Raw genomic sequence first — 14,456 nt, forward strand, 5'->3', positions numbered from 1 at the left:
TTTCAGGCGCGCGTTTTGTCCTCATAAACACTCATTTAAGTTAAAATCCAAATAAAATACGTTGTTTAATACCATTGAGACCCCTAAATTCCGAAAAAAAGGTTGCCAAATAAACTATAAGCATTTAACACTAGGGTAAATTAAACAATCCTTAATATTCAACATCTACGACTGCTCTTTCTTTCCTTGATAACAAGGCATCGAAATAAAATCGAAAGGTTTGATTTAACTAGTAATCTTATGGTTGTACCAATAAAATTAAATTTTATGGGGTTGTAAAAGCGTCACTCTTGAGCTAATTTTAACCAACCATCTTTGTCGAAGAATGTATTTTAGGAACAAATATATGTTACGTTTGAATATGTCAGTTTTATGGACATTTCTTAATTAACCTTGTGTTTGGTATTTTTGTTCTTACTTTTGAAGTATGAATGTCTTCAAACGTCGCATTTTCTTCCCAATCAAATTACAAAAAAAAACATTCAATTTTTGAAATGTTCTATGAACAAGTATACAATATTCATATACAACGATGAAAATGTATCTTATACTAAATGTTGTCCGATTTCAAAATCAAAGTGCCAGCTTTTAAACAGTGTGTGCGTTATCACGAATGTCAAAATATTTCAATATTGACAGAAAGACCTTAAATAATTGTTTCCTTTTTTCTTATCCTTAAAACAAAAACATGGATATTTGAAAAACGGTTGATATTTGCATTTATCTTAGCACGGCTGCTTTGTGATTTTTCTAATAAAAAGGAAATACTATACTTTTACACAAACAGAAGTAGATATGTTGTACTAGTATCTACAACTCACATAAATCAGTGACTTAAGGTGGTATGGTAGTCTTAAATAAATATGATAGATATTTTTCATACTTTACCAAAACGTAGTATCTATTGATAAATGTTCAAAAGTAAAATAAAAATTATAGGTCATCGCACATTTTCTCAAGCTACAGGTTGTGACAAATCGACACATTTAATATTGATTATAGAGGAAAAAACACCATTTTGTGATTAGAAACTAAGCAAAATGATAGAATTGTAAAATGAATTAGGAAAAGAAAGCTTTCAGACGATGCTTTGAGAATATCGAAAGAAAAGATAGGGTCCCGTACGTTTTTCCCACTTAAAAACTAAATAGGAAAATTCCAAGGAGATTCCTTCAGAAAATACAGTGTTAGATTTGCCTCCCCTTAAAACGCAAATTTAAAAAAAATTAGAAACAACCAAAAATAATCTACACTTGTAAAATTATTAGTATTTATCAGTTATATTCTTATAAATTGGTTCTTTTAAATGAAAATTCACATTAAATATCTGCATTCCTGCATCAAATTTTTCTAACTTGATAGAAAATCTGGACCTTAGATTCTGAGTTTTTTACAATCCAAGATGGCGGAAGACACCCATACAACCTTGAGTGCTTCTACATTAGAAAATGCCTGTAGCAAGTCCGAAATATGACAGATAATATTCATTGGTTTAATGTGTTTGAGCTTTTGAAATTGCCATTTGATTTCATATTATCTCGGTGTTCGGTGTTGTTTTTTAATTTCAATTTTTAACTTTATTTTTTAATGATGTTATTTTGTTTAGTTTAAAATCGAATGATGGAGTATCTATATATATCAACCAAATGACGTTTCAAAGAAGATATATTAAATTAAAAGGTAAGATCACTAATAATGTGCTTAATATCTAAGTCATATCGTAATAAAAATGGACCATATTTACATTTGTAATTTCAAAACAAGAGATTGATAAATAAGTTTAAAGTATAGAGGTTCAAAATACTGTTCGTATCTTTAACCTAATATTTTAAACACATCTCTTTGAGGAAAGATGCTTCCAAAGCATATCAATAAATGAAAATTTATATTCTAACTGTAGAGAAGAAATCGCAAGAAGAGTTACTATAATCGTGTAAGGTTTAACTTTGACGGCAATATTTCGTTCGTAAACGCGGGCATATGGATTTCTTCAAAAATGTACAAAACACTTACACTTTTCACTTGAAAATGTTTTTTTTTATTTTGTCATTTTCCTTTACATTCTGAAGCGTACAAAAAGTTTTTGTAAAAATTGGATGTAGCTAGATATCTATTACATGTATCGTTATCAAATTTAAATGTAGATTCCATTACTTCATCGAGTGTGATATCATTTCATTCGAGACAGTTAATTATTCAAATCTAAAACGAAAGGCTCGCCGAGAGTGGAATACTATCGTATTGCACCAGATTTGGTGATGTAATTTGTTTCTCTAATGATGTTTATACGATTTACAGAAATATGTTTTCTTTCTATGTGATGTCGAATGCATGTTCGCCTTTTTTCATGACTTCACAAATGGAATTTTAGTAGAAAGCAAAACGAATAGTTGTCTCATTGGCAATAATACCATCTGTTTGTTTAAATGACATTATGTATGCAGTACTAACTGATGTCGGTGGATCGTCATATTGCTTTGTCAGAGTTTGTTTTTATTTCATCATTTCTTCATGTTGACGTTTGTTTCTGTTGCATTTCAGTGTTTCTGTTGTTCTATTGTTTTCCTCTTCTAGTTGATGTGTTTCTTTCGGTTTTATTAACTACCCGGAATTGTTTTTTTCTCAATTAAATGTATGACTTTTGAACAGCGGTATACTAATGTTGCCTTTTTAAGGTCGGGTTTCTTGTTGTGTTTTAAACGACTCAACGCCAGTGATTGTATTTCAGTAATTATCATATTTGGTATTTTGATTTTTTGAAAGAGTTAACATATTTTGTAGCGCGTAACCTTGTTTTTCTAGCCTGAGTAGTTCGGTAACTTGGTTCTGGTGTTTTAATGTATTTATGTTTGTTGAAGTTGGTAGTAGGGATAGTGATTGGAGTAGATCATTTTCTTGTGGAGGACGTTCCCAAGTGTTTTTAGGTCAATTGTTTGTCTTTTCGATATTCAAACTTTCTATTGTGTTCACTTTGATGTGTGTTTCATTTCACTTATCTTATTGGAATTCTTTTTTAAATAAACTTTATGATGGCAATTTGAATACTGTGAGTTGGCGATTATCCTAACAAAAACAGTAGTGATGAGTTATCTTGTTGTTTGTTATCCGCATTCTTTTAAAATAGACCATCCGTCAGTGACAACACACACTGATAGTACCAAAGTATAACTACTTATCTTGTTTCTTGTAAATCATACACATATCTATTAGTATTTAAGAGTTCATCATAGCTTTGATATTCATTACCAGAATACATATATTATCAGTTAATCGCTTAATCTTTAAAATCAAATTGCTTTCCAATTTCAACTTTTATTAACATTGAGAACATTATGATTTCCTTTATATAACATTTTAGGTAAAAATAAAAATTGTTTCTGTTTAGTATCTTAAAAATTACTACATTAATCAAAAGTAAAATCACAAAAATACTGAATTCAGAGGAAAATCAATTCGGAAAGTCCATAATCACATGGCAAAATCAAATAACAAAACGCATCAAAAACGAATGGACAAGAACTGTCATATTCCTGACTTGGTACAGGCATTTTCAAATGTAGAAAATGGTGGATTGAACCTGGTTTTATAGCTAGCTAAACCTCTCACTTGTATGACAGTCGCATCAAATTCCATTATATAGTCACCGATGCGTGAACAAAACAAACAGACATAATAGGTAAAAATGTCAAAAATAGGGGTACAGCAGTCAACATTGTGTTATCATCTTAATCACTATAAAAACAACAAATGTAACGAAGAAGCACAAAAAGGCATACATCAAATTAACATCCTCATTTTGATTATATTATACGATTATATTTGTCTATGTAAAATGCACACACAGGATTTTTCAATGCAATACAAGATATATGTAAAAATATTATACAAGATAATCATTTAGATTTGCTAATAAGAGTATTTCAGTATTTATTCTTAGTCTCATTTACGATGGTGGCACAGATTTTTTTTATTAAAATATCACACATAAATTTGATAAACCACACTTTAAGATTACATGACATTGAATTAAATCATATTGAAGGTACACAAATTAGCACGGGTAATTATTTTAAATAAATATATGTAATCTAAAAGAGTTCTACAAGAAGCAACACAACTATATATTATCGTTCCCATGCACTTCTTTTTTCGCACTTTCCTATTCGTTGTTTTTTTTAATTCTTACATATTACAGGAGTATACACACAAATAATGTCATTTGTGACAGAAATTAGTTTGGAACATTGACGTATGCCAGGATGAAGCACAAGATGTAAGCAGAAATCTCAACAACAGCAACGGTCGCCGCAGAATTACCTAGAAGTATAAAACGGGAAGCAATATAATAATTCAAGTCAGTTAAAGTACAAAAGAAAACATCTATAACAAAAACATCAAAAAGTGTGTACAACAGCAATATCTTTTTATGACAAGCCATTGGAGTATTTTTCACCATATTCGAATACTTGAAATGCTATTAGAAATTAAATATGACTTATTATCAATTGATATCTAGATTTTTGTATAAACTTATGTATTTGAAAGTCATATGACAAAACAAATGCTATCGTTTAATCAAAAATCGCTTTTCTTAATTTTTATATATTATAGGAAATTTTGATATTTAATATTCGATTGATAAATAATGAAAATAACTTTAATTATGAAAAAAAATAAATGAAATTTAAAAATAAAGATTGATTTTAAATACTTGTCAATAAAGTTAATGATAAACACATTTAAATTGAAATTTCATAAAATATAAGAAACAGAGGGGAATTGAAATCTAATTATACAAAAAAAAACCACATTCATTTAAAAAAAATGATTAAGACAGACCGATTCTATATTGTTTTCGTTTTAAGTCGTAAATTTGTATGTTCAAATGTGAACACAATCTACAGTGCGTGTAAATATGAACACCAATACCGATGAAACTTATTCTGGTAAATAGCAGGTTATTTAACCACAATAAATTGCTGTAAATTCATAAATTATTCCGTGCATTTATTTTTGTGATTTTTGAAGAATGGACATCAATCTCAAGAAAAACTGCAATAAGATATATGTATCATATACTTGGAAGCGAGTTCTTAAAATTGCGATACTCGCACAGTCGTATTATTCGCATAGATCGGAACCTCGCAATAATTGCTAAATGTATAGTATTCACTACTTACTAATTGGACGCTACTACATTTTCAGTCTTTTGCATAATCCTTGACGGAATTCATTTACATTTTAAAGTTATTGTTTCAATTCATGTGTTGTGGATCTCGAAATTTTCGAACGTTAGACATCACCTTAAAATATGTTCATATTTAAAGACGGCTTGTCAATATATGGAGAGTGGAAATCGAGTTTCACAAACATAAAACAGCTTAACAATGTACACTATATTCCACATTCAATATATTATCCAAGAAACAGTCACGAGACTCGAATTATTTTGTATATTCGGCTTTACATTTTGAATAACTAGTATTACCTGGCGTAGTCGTTTGCACAGTTGGTTTCACTGCAGATCTGCTTGAGTCAGTATTGGGCGCTCCTACACCTTGCAAGTAATGTGTACAAACTATTATAAGTAAGAAAATTTTGAAATTCATTCACATTTATAAAAGGCAATTTGTAAAATTGTAATAGTCCTTCCTCTAGATAAATGTGGTGTATATGTGTTCATTATATGTTTTTATATTCTTGACCATGTATCATGTTATTCTTTGTAGCTAGCTGGCTAAAAACATGTTTCGTTTTTCGAAATATTGAAATATTGTAGATATAGGATTATATGATTTAAAATAATCTGACTTTATTTTGTTTTCCTGTGTTTGTTTAAAACAGGAGGAATGATAACGCTTTGAAGGCCACTACATTTTGATGCAAAAAAATGACCAAAGACTAAAAACAATCTTTAAATAGACACAATAAATTAGTCACTGCTTACTACTTTTAGACTGATCACATTATCTCTCACTTTCTATGACAAGGACGTAACTCCTTCGCAACAACCATACTTTTGGCCGTCTACTACTAAATCAAATCTTTAAATCTATATACATATTCAATATATTTGTTCTCCTACTGATGAAAGTTTACACGTAACGATATTCTTTAAATAAATGACATGGACCTTATCAATCATTCTTTCATTTGTTTCTAGTTTCGTTCTTACTTTCTACTACAAGTTCACATTTAATTAAATTATCTTTCTTAGAGTGTCATTTATATGAATCTTTTGTAAATGATACACGCATCTGATTTATGGTCATTTTTTACCTGCATTAATGACGATTTTATTTACTACCTTTTGTAATTCTATTTGTTAAACACACATTTGATTGGTCACTGTTACAAATATGAGAAAAACAAACTCTTAAATTTAAAAAGGGGAGGTTTATATAATCTGAAAAAAATCGAATGGATGACTTTGTAAAACAACGGAACGTACGATAAACAACTTTCATATTTACAGTTACAGGAATTTATATGGTGGGGGTGAATCTGAGTTTAAAGCTAGCTTAATCTCCTAGTTGTAAACAGTTGTTTATTATTCCGTTTTGTTGACAAAATTTGGTTAGCATTACATACGTTTGGATTATTTTTATTAGTGTTTATTATCTCTGCAGGCTTGAGATGAACAATTTCTTTCATCTGTGATGATATCATTGCATCTATATGGACCCCGATTTAGACATTCCCTAGGTCTGGTCGGAAAGGCGTTCCTAATACTTGGTTATTAATATGGTGGTAAACTCTCTAAATGATAAAAAGAAATGTCATGGCTCGGTTGATTAAAATGGATTTTTTTTTATATTAGACCGGTGTTTGTTTATCTTTGCTTGTGTAAATCAAGTTTCACCGACATACAACAGCTTATACAATATACAGTCTGTTCTTTAATATATTATCTGCGAAACAGTCCAAAGACTGGAATTATTTTGTTAATTAGGCTTTACTTGTTGAATAACTAGTATTACCTGGCGTAGTTGTTTGCCTTGCAGTTTGCACTGTAGTTTTCATTGTAGTTTTCACTAAAATGCCACTTGAGTCAGAGTTGGGCATTCCTCTACCTTGAAGGTTATGTATACAAACTATATCAAATATGAGATTTTTCAATCCATTCCCATTTATTAAAGGTAATTTGTTATTTATATGTTCGACGTTTACGTTGCATAACAACCAGAAAATACGTATTTATGTTTGAATGGTCTTTTCTCTAGATCAGTGTGCTGTATATGTGTTAGTTATAAGTTGTTTACTCTTGACCATGTAACAGGCTATTTTCGGTAGCTAGCTTGATAAAATATATTTAGTTTTTCGTAACATTGAAAGGTTAGGATATTGTTACTGTACATATATATACAGGTTGTATAAATAGGATTATGTGATATAAATTATCTGACTGTATTTTGTTTTCTTGTGTTTGTTTTAAAAAAGTGGAATGAGTAGACTTTGTACGCCACTTTTTATGTTAAGAAAACTGACCAAAGATTAAAAACAATCTTGAAATAAACACACAATAGATAGGTCACTACTCACTGTTTGACACTAATCACATTATCTCTCACTTTATAAGACTACGAGGGAACTAATTCAATTCGTAAAAACCAAACGTCATAGGTATTTATGACGAGATTATTTACTAATACTATTTGTTAAACAAACAATTGGTTGCTAACTGTAAAAAGTTATCAAAGAAATACACAACTCTTATACTCAAAACAATTAGTCCATATAAACTGACAAAATCAAACGTCAGACTTTGTAAAACAACGGAACTTACGGTAAACAAATGTCATATTTCGGACATGTTACAGGGATGCAAAAGGTGGGTTAAACCTGATGTTATAGCTAGCTTAACCTCCAAGTTGTATGACAGTTGTTTATGATTCCGTTCTGTTGATAACATTTGGTTAGCAATACACACAGATACCTGGCCACGTCCACTTGTATTTTTGTTCATCTGACGAGTTAAGCCTTTTTCAACTGATTTTGATGGTTTGTTCTTGTGTTGTACTGTTTTACAACTGTCCCAGGCTAAGGGGAGAGTTGCGATCCCGCTAATATGTTTAACCCCGCCACATTCTGTATGTATGTGCCTGTTCCAAGTCAGAAGCCTGTAATGCAGTGATTGTCGTTTGTTTATGTGTAACATACATGTATTTGTTTTTTCGTTCAATTTTTGTACATAAATAAGGCCGTTAGTTTTTTACATTATGTTATTTTTGTCTCTTGTGGAGAGTTGTCTCATTGGTAATCATACCACATCTTCTTTTTTTACATAATATGTTCGGGTGAGAAGTATTGGTATCATGCAGTTCAAATTGTGTAAACATGCATCACAGACAGACAACGAGGCCGACAACAAAAATGTAGTATTTGACAGTACATACAGTTCTACATACTCTACAGTTCACATATTATACACTTTCTTGACCAAATAAAATTAATGAAAATAAAAAAAGACAATGGTACACATAATGAAAACAACACTGCAAAACCTGCAGTGTCCGAATCGCATTTGCAACAGGTACGCAAACCCTCCCCCTTCAGGAATACATAACTAGCTTAACGCTTCAAAAGTCATTCGACCAAAAGTGGTATAATACATGGTCCGCCAGTTTTATAAATATGAAAGTTCTTTCTAAATCAGTTTTCAAATAAAGGAAACTTCATATTTGCATCGTGTTATAATCTGATCTTTTTTTTGCTGCAATAGATGGAAAAAGAGCTACATCACAACATCATTCAAGCCTCCTGACTGTCCCACGAACTAAAATAATTTACGAAATGGAGTGTACATTGGGTAGGCTGCTGTATATCGGTGTCACTTGGTAAATGTTGCGTAAAAGGATGAACTAGCACCGATCTGACAGAGAAAGATCAAGAAGTCCTCATAACCAAATTGAATATAATTAACCGTATCATGATCCTTCTGTATCCATTAGAATACGTATCATTAAATGTTTAATAAAGGATCATTGGTTATGAAGAATTTCTGATTGTTTTAGTTAAACTGCTGTTGATTCAGCCTGTAACAGAGTGTTTACCGAGTTAACCATCAAAAGGTAGCACTGTCTCCAACACAAAGTGCACTCTTTTCTGTAACACACATTATCAATGAAACAGTAAAGGAGATCGAACATATTTGAGTATGATGCTTTACCTTTAAAATTACCTGTCTGATTGGACGTAGGCTTTAGCACTGTGGTTTGCCCTGTATGACTACTTGGGTGAGATGTTGACGCTTGAGTACCTTTAGAAAATAACGGTATACAAACTTTAAGTATGCACGTTTTATTGTATATTCCATACAATATGCATCTCGTACGGACAAGTATTGTTGATAGATAAATGAGATCTTCATGTGTGATACCACCAAAATATAATACGTCACATTCGGTGGCATACGAAACAGGGTAAAAAAGTATATCCTTGACTTCGACAGTTGTAGGAAATTTATCCAACATTTCATTGCAGTAGAAAATATCTATGTCATAGACATATATCTTGGGTGTTTCAAGGCACTATTATGTTTTCATTTTAATGTTTTATAGAATGTTTTAGAAATTTGAGGTTACTTGATAACTAAAGCTTGTACACAGGAAGAAAAGGGTGATCATTTGATAGGTTAACTTCCAGTGACATTTATGTTTCTTATAGGCAATGACACATTAGCTTTTTTTTTTCTTTAGTACTGGACAGGAAAACACTTTACTCATGCCAAGTATTTCTTTTTTTAAAACAAAGATACATTCTGCAATTTTTTTTAAAAGTGCAAGTTAAGAGACACTTATAGGGGACATGAATGGTGGTATGACACCTTTATGTGTCAATTATCTGCAGTTCAATCTTGAGCATATTAAATGTTATCTATTGAAAGTAACTGTTTAAAACATGTGTTGTTTTATGTATATTTTGGATAATATTAATGCCCATATGCTGGCTGTAGGAATGAGATTATGTTATGATGAAAACGAAAATAACTTCAACATTTACAGATAATTGATTGATACACTGTATAAAATAGATTTTCAAACTTATACTAAAAAGTCGAAATTAAATTGGCATTACTATGACCAAAAATTGAAAAACGACAAATGTTTCTTTGATTCCATGATAAGTTAACGATTACAATGAATATTATTTTCTGAACAAAATGAAGCTGTAGATTTAAATCACAATTATGATGCACATGGAGTGTTTTGTAATTCAAATATATACTTACAACTTGTTAAATTTGGTATGTTATTCTTTGAATAAACGCAAACACCGCTTGCGTTACAGATCGCGTCATGTACACAGGGTCCAGTCATGTCAGTTGAATTAACACACTTATGGTTCGGGAAAACGACTACAAAAATTAAGCAAAGAGCACTTAATGTGTATATTGTCAAATAAAAAAACTAATAAGTTACATGTTTTTGTTTTCTTGATATACAATTGTTTGTACATATAATAAAAACAATCTACGTGTGGATTTGTTTGTTTTATATATGCTATTTAAACTTGTTTTCATATGTAATTGATTTTAACGTCAATTGTGATGCTGGATAGTTTGATATTTATATTGAATTTGAACATTATGTTTTAGACTGAATTACGAGACATATATAGAACTAAAAAATGCATATGATCTCTTTTAACATTATCTTATACCTCCTTGGATATTGTGTTTACCAGTCAATTATCAAAAGTCAAATTTCTGCTAGTCAAACAGACAGCAATGTATTCACTAAATGGATTAGGCATCATGTTGATGTAATAATTGTTTATATATAAATCACATACGCTCATTACAGCCATGGTTGTTGTCCTCATAATAGCCATTCTTACATATACAAGTATTCATAGCTTTATTATTTCCGCACGGAGACGAGATATTACGGTTACCAATTGGCGGACTTCCTGCAATATATCAATTATATCACTTGGAAAATTATGCATAGAATGTGATGCAAGTGACAGAAAATGTAAGATGTTATTCAGTTGAATTGTAATCATCTTTAAATAACATTTATGGAAGACAGTGGACCATATCTTTCCTGTCAACATAAGTGAAAAGGACGTTCAATATCAATTGAATGTAAATATTTTTGATTTATTTTGATAAATGCACGGAACAAATGGCTTTATCTTGTTATAACGAATATAATTTGTCTTTGTATTGGTTAAACAAATTAACAAGAATATGATTCCGTCCATTCATTCTAGTTTTTGCACGTAAAGAATTCGTTTTGTGACTTAAATTGATAAACGATACATGTTATTTCATTTACCTCTGCTACACAGACATATACGAGGATTCTAACAGTAGCATGCCATAATTATATTAAACTATAAGATTAATTTTCAAACGCTCAACGTATCTTTAGAATGTACACCGGTCAATTTGATGCTTATTTCTCTTCAAACAGTTGTACAAGTACAACAGCCAAAACCAATTCAACGTCGTTCAAAGTTCAACCACATTCAACTATATGCACTTGAAGCAACGAAAGATAAAAAAATAAATGTACCTACAGCCGTTGACGATATATTTTTTAATCTGCGCATGCTAATTACAGAATATGCTTTATTTTCAACATACCAATTATTGCATGAAATGTGCAAAGTACAAAAGTGAACATGAAATTACGAAATGCAATTAACAGTAAAACTTTTCAAACGAATTTCACATGTTCTCAGGCCGTTTTGATAGATAACACTTAGCAGCGTAGTTCGTTGAGTCGATTTGTAAAATTGCCATGGTCATCATAATATTTTATATTCTTCAAGTAACTACAGTATTCCATTTATCTTTGACTTAAAAAGATTAAAACCTAAAATAAAATCTAGCTACAACCCCTTTACAGCAAACATATTCAATTGAACTAATCTAAAAAAATGTTTCTGTTGGTACGTGGATATAATTAGACCCTTAATCTCCAGTAATGGAAAATAATTGATAATGAAATTCCAAGGTCCTTTCCACAAACTGTTTAGTTTTGACTACACGAAAAACATTTCAAATTAAGAAAACAACAACACTGATTTTGCACATAAACTATCGGAAATATGTCTTTCTATAGTGATATTTTTTTTCATGTATACTAATCAATCATCAAAATAAGCATTGCTGCTACTGATTTTTATAGTTTGTTCTTATGTTGTAGTACGGTTATACCACTGTCCAAGGGTTGAGATCCCGCTAACATGATTAACCCCGCCACATAATGTATGTATGTGCCAGCCCCAGGTCAGGAGCCTGTTATCAGTGGTTGTCGTTTGTTTATGTGTTACATATTTGTTTTCGTTCTTTTTTTATATATATACAAATATAGTTGTTAATTTTGTGTCATTTTGGTCTCTTGTGAAGAGTTGTCTCATTGGCAATCATACCACATCTTCGTTTTTTATATATAATTGCTGGTAGTCAACCCTACATTGTTTAACTTGATAAGCAATTTATGCACTGGATGGATTTCGTGGGTTGTTTAAGTTAAAAGATTTTTGAAAGCTGTATATAAAAGATATACTTGTTGGACAGCCACTGTTGTCGTTCAGTACACACTTCAAAGAACAGATAGCGTTAAGAGTTTTGCAGTCATGATCAGTATCGGCATTGCAAGGACATCCTAGCGGAGTTTCTGCAACATATAAACAGTATCACTTGTGTAATCATGCTTTGAAAAGTGTTTGGTATAATTATAAACTTTCATTTCTATTCTCGAACTATAAACAACAAAATTATTTTTTATTGTCCGAACACTATTTCTATATACCTTACAACAAAATTATTTTAATAAATGTGTGTGCATTATTTTAAGGTGGTGGTTGTCTTTCATATACCTTTAAACATCTTATCCCTTATTCTATTGATTTTTTTTATTTACATTGTGTCATATATAAAGTTTATTCGTACAATGTCTTCTGACTGTACACCATTTCAATTTATATTTTTTAGTGTGTCCTTCAATGTTGATGGGTGATAGTTGGTACATAATAAAACATTTAAATCTGCTGCTATTGTTTGCACCTATCCTAAGTCTGGAACCTGATGGTCTGTGGTTGTCGTTTGTTGATGTCTTTTAAAAGGTTTAGTCGTTTTTTTATATAGATTAAACAGTTGGTTTTCCTATTTGAATGGTTTACACTAGTCATTTGGGGCCTTTAATAGAGTTAAGTGTGACTCTGTATTGAAAACCGTAGTTTGAATTTTGATGATTTTCTTTAAAAAAAGCATGATTTAGATCGAAAGCTGTCTCATTGACACTCGTACAACATCTTCTTATATCTATAAGACAATACAATGCAAGTATAAGTAAAACGGCAATATTATTCATGTCAATTGTAATAATCTTACAGTTATCAAAGACATTACTCAAAAAGTAGACAGCACTATTCAATAAATTAGGTGTAAGCAGACACCTCCTGAATTCGTTATATGCTACCTTTTTACAATCATGTCAGCGTAAGTGAAAAGAATGTTTCAATATTGTTTCAAACCGGATTTAAACATACTTTCGTAATTTTATTTGCTTTACACACTGCACACTGCACTCAGTCTGTTCCTTTTTTTATAATGATTATTTTCTCTGTTATTATGTAATAAAATAACAAGAATAGATTTACATTTTTTTTTACAAAAACTTATAAACTGATTCGTGAAATGAATAACAACAATTAAATCGCAGATCCTTTACATTGTTTAGGATTATTTTGGGCGTGTGCCATGGATTGATGCACGATATCTTTTATTGGCTTTGTCTCCGATTCGTACACATATTCGAGAATTCATAGAATTTAGAGTGACATGTAATAATTCCATTAAAATGTTTAATCAAATTAAAATTGAAAAATGATATAACGAATATGACAACAACCCGACCAAAGAGCAGACAACAGCCGAAGGCCACCACTTGGTCTCTAACGCAGGTAGCAACAGAGGTGGTCCTCAGCTAACAATGGACGTCACACTAAACTCCAAAACATATAAATTAAAAAACACATAAGACTAACAAAGACCAAAAGTTCAAAAATGCGGCGAGGTTTTGTGAGATCTCAACGCTCTTCTTATTTATCTAGCCAATGTAGAATAAAGAAACAAATATATAGCAATACGCACAGTAAACCTCAGTTTAAAAAAGTCCGAGTCGAATGTCAAAATAGTAAACAAAAAAAACTAAACAAAACGACAACGATATATAAATGGACAAAGGCCTTCTAGCAGTTATTGACATGTTTGCTCCAGACCTCAATTAAACTGATTGAAAGATTGTGTCTTCATCGGATGGAAATAAAGCGCTATCCCTCTCGTTAGGTTACTGTTTGTATGCATAGAGAATTGTTATATTGAACATTTAACAAATGTAGTGGTACAGTATATACAAGAAGACAAAACCTATTCCTCTGCGTTGACGAGACGACAAAAACAAACCCTAAAAGCCGGTGAACACTATTTTATACATCTA

At 30.8% G+C, this 14,456-nt stretch overlaps 1 protein-coding gene and 1 long non-coding RNA gene across 2 annotated transcripts in view; both read right to left on the reverse strand.

Annotated features, from left to right (window-relative positions):
* LOC143045196 (uncharacterized) overlaps positions 1-14,456 on the reverse strand; it is a 265,357-nt gene that overhangs the window by 84,925 nt on the left and 165,976 nt on the right. The window lies entirely within an intron of this gene.
* On the reverse strand, positions 4,152-10,357 carry LOC143046941 (uncharacterized). Its single transcript, XR_012969321.1, has 3 exons — positions 10,232-10,357; positions 5,489-5,557; positions 4,152-4,317 (listed from the first exon to the last, which is right to left on the reverse strand). It is a non-coding gene; the product is annotated as an uncharacterized LOC143046941 (long non-coding RNA).

The sequence above is a fragment of the Mytilus galloprovincialis genome, chromosome 9 (genome assembly GCF_965363235.1).
Source record: "Mytilus galloprovincialis chromosome 9, xbMytGall1.hap1.1, whole genome shotgun sequence".
In the NCBI taxonomy this organism is placed as follows: Eukaryota; Metazoa; Mollusca; class Bivalvia; order Mytilida; family Mytilidae; genus Mytilus; species Mytilus galloprovincialis.